Source organism: Girardinichthys multiradiatus, chromosome 7, assembly GCF_021462225.1.
Source record: "Girardinichthys multiradiatus isolate DD_20200921_A chromosome 7, DD_fGirMul_XY1, whole genome shotgun sequence".
NCBI classification, from domain to species: domain Eukaryota; kingdom Metazoa; phylum Chordata; class Actinopteri; order Cyprinodontiformes; family Goodeidae; genus Girardinichthys; species Girardinichthys multiradiatus.
In genome coordinates, this window is record NC_061800.1 from 16,306,129 (window position 1) to 16,312,128 (window position 6,000).

The following is a 6,000-nucleotide window of genomic DNA, read 5'->3' on the forward strand; positions in this document are numbered from 1 at the left end:
GCAAAATGACCTCCAGCAGGCCACAAATGTGCATGTGTCTGCACAAACGGTTAGAAACCGACTCCATGAGGATGGTATGAGGGCCCGACGTCCACAAAGGGGGGTTGTGCTCACAGCCCAACACCGTGCAGGACTCTTGGCATTTGCCAGAGAACACCAGGATTGGTAAATTCACCACTGGCGCCCTGTACTCTTCACAGATGAAAGCAGGTTCACACTGAGAACATGTGACAGACGTGACAGAGTCTGGAGACACCGTGGAGAGCGATCTACTGCCTGCAACATCCTTCAGTATGACCAGTTTGGTAGTGGGTCAGTAATGGTGTGGGGTGGCATATCTTTGGAGGCCCTCCTTGTGCTCGCCAGAGGTAGCCTGACTGCCATTAGGTACCGAGATGAGATCCTCAGACCCCTTGTGAGACCATATGCTGGTGCGGTTGGCCCTGGGTTCCTCCTAATGCAGGACAATGCTAGACCTCATGTGGCTGGAGTGTGTCAGCAGTTCCTGCAAGATGAAGACATTGAAGCTATGGACTGGCCCGCCCGTTCCCCAGACCTGAATCGTGGAGGACACACACAATACTGAGCCTCATTTTGACTTGTTTTAAGGACATTACATCAAAGTTGGATCAGCCTGTAGTGTGTTTTTCCACTTTAATTTTGTGTGTGACTCCAAATCCAGGCCTCCATTGGTTAATAAATTTGATTTCCATTGATGATTTTTGTGTGATTTAGTTGCCAGCACATTCAACTTTGTACAGAACAAAGTATTCAATGAGAATATTTCATTCATTCAGATCTAGGATGTTTTATTTGAGTGTTTCCTTTATTTTTTTGAGCAGTATATATATATATATATATATATATATATATATATATATATATATATATATATATACAGTACAGACCAAAGGTTTGGACACACCTTCTCATTCAAAGAGTTTTCTTTATTTTCATGACTATGAATATTGTAGCTTCACACTGAAGGCATCAAAACTATGAATTAACATGTGGAATTATATACTGAACAAAAAAGTGTGAAACAACTGAAAATTTGTCTTATATTCTAGGTTCTTCACCTTTTGCTTTGATTACTGCTCCACACACTCTTGGCATTCTGTTGATGAGCTTCAAGACACCTCCAGGCTGTGTAAGGACTATTTGACCAAGAAGGAGAGTGATGGGGTGCTGCCCCAGATGACCTGGCCTCCACAATCACCGGACCTGAACCCAATCGAGATGGTTTGGGGTGAGCTGGACCGCAGAGTGAAGGGCCAACAAGTGCTAAGCATCTCTGGGAACTCCTTCAAGACTGTTGGAAAACCATTTCAGGTGACTACCTCTTGAAGCTCATCAACAGAATGCCAAGAGTGTGCGGAGCAGTAATCAAAGCAAAAGGTGAAGAACCTAGAATATAAGACAAATTTTCAGTTGTTTCACACTTTTTTGTTCAGTATGTAATTCCACATGTGTTAATTCATAGTTTTGATGCCTTCAGTGTGAAGCTACAATATTCAGTCATGAAAATAAAGAAAACTTTATTTCCTCAGTTTTACATGTCATTTGTTATATTATAGGTGGATGGCAAAGTCAGTGCAACAAATATTTCTTCAACTTGCACAAAGGAGTCCATACTTTTTGAGGAGAATAAGTTTATTATAATGTCATCTACAACAAATATGCCTCTAACCAAATGTCACGCTCTCTATTTTGAAGAATGTTAGTTTTATTTTTTTTAAATAATATATTGAAAAAGGTAGATCTTTCTGTCATAAGGGTGCATTTTAACAATGTACAAAAACAAACTTTTACAATAATTCTGTCTTCTGACTCCATCAAGAGGACCTAAACATTTCAGAGGGAACGTGTAAAAAAACATTGTAACTGAGGCTAGTCGGGACCTAAATTTCCCTTCAGCTGCCTTAATTGTGCAAATCAAGTTGCTCCTTTCAACCAAAGTTATGTGAGATTTAATCTCCTGCTCTATAAACATATCAATTATAATTACAAACACTGGTTTGTCTTGTTCTGGTCTGTAAAGAATAATAGCAGGGAATTTAAAAGTCAGCAGACAAAATCCAAACATAATAGGGGGTAATAATCGAGCGAGGACAAATGGATCTATTCTGACAGTCGGTTCATCAAATCCAAACCATTTCTGCAGTAAAATGACAACCTGTCAGGTGCAGCCTTGGCATGGGAAGATAATAGGGATTCCACTTGAACTTTACTTGTTTATTCAAACTATACAGTGAAATTAACAAATGTATGAAGCAAAGAACCATTTCAAGCTACTGTCACATTGTTTATCTTATGTGTATGTGGTCTGAAAGTGAAGAAATGAACCGCATTTTCGTAAAATCTTCAGCTCTGTCATGTACAAGAGGTCTGTGTATCGTTTCTGTTGCACCGCTGTCACATATATTGCATGTGTACCGGGTCAGTGTAGTCAGCAATTCATTCTCTTTTTCCATACCAGTTTTTCACTGAGCTGAACAACCTATAAGCACCAGCAGCATAGGACTCATTGCTTAATAAATGCACATGGTTATTGACCTCTGATAATGCAACATCCCTAGCAACCCCTGTGGCCACGAGGCTAAACTCAATAAATAGAAGTGATACTTTTCAAGGTTTCTGTAGCAGCTAGCTGTGATAATGTAAGCCAGAAAGAAACCAAGGCAAAACTTTAACTAAATATTTAATTATGTTTTTTGTTTGTTTTTGTTTTTTTGCTTGAACTAAGTTGCCATTTCCTTAAGGTTTCCTAAAGGGAAGAAAACATCTCATTCAGATCTCTTTAAAAGCACATTTCACTTTTACGTTTTAGATGACTTATGAATTCAGTACATTTACTGGCATGTTTTTTCCATTCTGTTGCATTTCCAGAGAGCCCTAAGATCACCAACTGATATGACATTAAAATAATTAATTAATAAAATAATTAATTTACGTAAGTAGTAATAAATTTAACAGGAGCTGCATCTCACCAAACATTTTTAAAGAATTTCATTGTTTAAAATACATTTTTAATCAGCCTTTTACATGCAAATTGCTTTAAAAGTACAATGACATTGAGTAAAACATTGCACCTCATCTATAGATAATGCGTTAAGAAATGTAACCAAAAAAAAAAAGCTATTTACATATCTTTAAATAATTATTGTAATTTGATGGGAACAAAACAGCAAACAGTGGGTAATGAGCTTGTCTTCTGTATGTTTATCTCAGAGTGATTTACTGTCAAACTGTTGCAGCGGCAGTAAGCTTCAGTAACGTTGCTAAACAAATACAGATTCATCGATAAGCCAACATGCGAAACCTGTTTCCATTACACAGCCGGTACAAGTATAAATTTAATAACACGGAAAACATTCGGTTACAGATCAATTTTGGAGGTCTAAACATTTATGAGTAAATAAATTGAACACCATTATAATACTACTGCAGACAATGTAATACTGATGAAATGTAATGTGAATGTTAAGTCCATGTCTATAAAACTTAACAAAAAAACAACCGTTTCTTTCTTTCCATATGTGTTACCTTTTCATCACACAAAACACCCTTACAGATAACTGACGGGTTCATTTTAGGAACTTTAAAAAAACAAAATGAGTCCCAGTAGTCCCAATATTTTTACAATTCAACTGCTGACAATTTCATTCAACCGCATGATTAGTTACACTAATGTTAAAGAATGTGTTTACTTTGTAAGTGATTCTGAAATTAACTAAAAGAAGATGGAATTTGAAAAATGAAAACATAAAACTCATTTCACCAGGCTTTAGGTTTAGGCAGCTCACTGAAGGCAGATAACATTTTTCACACTAGGTTGCTGTCATTTAGGAATGGCCGATATGGCCCTAAAATTCAAATAACACCATTCTGGCCAATTTATTGTGATACCAATAAAAGTGGCTAAAAATCATTTTAAAATTCACCAGGCTATTTTTCTGCACGTGTGCAGCCAGAGACTCAAAATCAGGGCTTTTACAAATGAGAGACATGAACTATTACGTTTAAAAAAATAAAGCTGAGAATATAGCTATGAAGTCATTTCTTAAGACTGACTAATAGAAAACAACAAAAATGCCAAGTACCTTATTTTCACAAATTAATCCAGAGTAAAACCACCTGAGATGCAGGAATTATCAAATTCATCTGAACTATTTTCTCACATTTTCCCAAACACAATTTGACAATATTGTTTCTGGGTACTTGCAAATGTGTCATCTGTTACACGTATCACCTAAAACTCTTAAAACCATGTCTACATGCATTTAAACTGCTCCGTAGCAGAGTTTATGCATAACAACAGGAAGAGTCCCAAGTGTCAACATGCATTTCTACAGTTGAGCCATCCAGCCTGTTAGTCAACCCTCCACATGCAACTGCAGCCAACACTGAAACACAACTCGCAGAAACAAACCCTCTACAACCATCAGGCTTTCTTCAGTTCGCCTTTTCCCAACATGACCAGCCTCTGTGAACATTGGACTAACTTTTCTCCTAAATGTGTCAGCCCAGCCAGCTGTTTCAGCTGCTCAGCCCTGACTCGAAGGACACGCTGACAGCAGCCGCAATTTAAAACTCTCCACAGATACAGAGATCCAAACACCCGGCAGCACGGACGGGAACCGTGTAGACCAGCTCCGGTTACTCACCGTCACGTTTCTCCGCAATTCAATCGAGTCTGAGCTCAAATGGTCAAAAGTGTCCAAACTTTTCTCAAAAACACTCCAACATTCCTGCTTCCGCTTCCTGAAACCAGCTGCAGCAGCAGCAGCAACATGCAGAGGAGGAGGAGGAGAGAGGAGGTGTGTCCTTTGAGAGCTGGAGAGGGGAAACAGCGACACCTGCTGGATCACTGCTGCTAATACAACAATGCTGGTCTAAAAAGAATGATTTTGGGGCTCTTCTTCAACCATCGCTCACCAAAGTCAATATAGTATTTTTTTTATCATTTATATCTAAATAATAATGATTATCTATCATCTCTATAGTGGGTTCAAATGCAAGGGTTTGGTTAAAAACATTTAAGATTTATGATTCATGTTTGAACCAATTCAACCATGACATTCTTCTTTTTTTTGTGTGTGTAAAAATACTGTATATATACATATTTTCAAAAAAAAAAAAAAAACGTCTTATTTGTTTTACCTCTTTTTATATTTATGTATTTAAATTTATTCACTGAGAGCAAAGTGGAACCGAAGTGACATTCATTGTTTGTGAGTGAATAAAGCTGATTATATTAATTATATTACTGCAGTGAATCAAACAGAAAGACTGTAAAAAATATCTCTTCACTGTTTAACTAAACTGTACCATAATTGTTTTGCTTTTAAGGTAACCAGCCATATGTGAGACTCATTTTGAGCCCCTACAAACACATAAAAACATAAATAATCTACAAAAAAGTAAAAAAAAATAAAGGATCGAAGACTGTTTTAAAAAACACATCAGATGGTCTTTTACAGAGACCCCCACGAGCTATTATGGTTTGAAATTCAAAATTAAGAAACAAAAATCTGAACCTAAAATATTATATTAAATGACGGGACAACTCAATGTGTTTTACCTGACTCACATGAATCACGTGATTTGTGTTGAAAGCACTTGGTTAATAGTGTGTTTTTAGCATGTTTATGAAGGGGATTGTTTTTGGTGTCATTCTGAACTCCCAAAGCTCAAACATTAACAGAATGTTCTTTTCTTACAAGTGTTAATGATTATTACAAAAACATACGTTTGTAAGCTTGACATTTGTGACAATTCAAGTCCACTTGCTGTTATGGGGCGGATAATCAGAGGTCTCGTAATGCTGAAACCAAGGTGGAACTGGTTTTAATAAGAGTTGCACCAAATGGAAACTTTCTCTTTATCAGTAACATCTTTATTTCCTGAAACTCTGGTTAAAATCGTTGAAATTCTTCTCTTACTGCCTGACAAAATTCATGAAAACCAAACAATGTTCAGAAAACTGAGAAACATTAT

General features: G+C 37.0%; 1 protein-coding gene across 1 annotated transcript in view; it reads right to left on the bottom strand.

Annotated features, from left to right (window-relative positions):
* Positions 1–4,807, bottom strand: part of itprid2 (ITPR interacting domain containing 2) — a 56,253-nt gene extending 51,446 nt beyond the window's left edge. The window contains exon 1 of the mRNA XM_047370924.1: positions 4,668–4,807. The gene's annotated coding sequence lies outside the window, so the exon portion shown is untranslated. The remainder of the gene's footprint in view (positions 1–4,667) is intronic.
* Between the last annotated feature and the right edge of the window lie 1,193 nt (positions 4,808–6,000).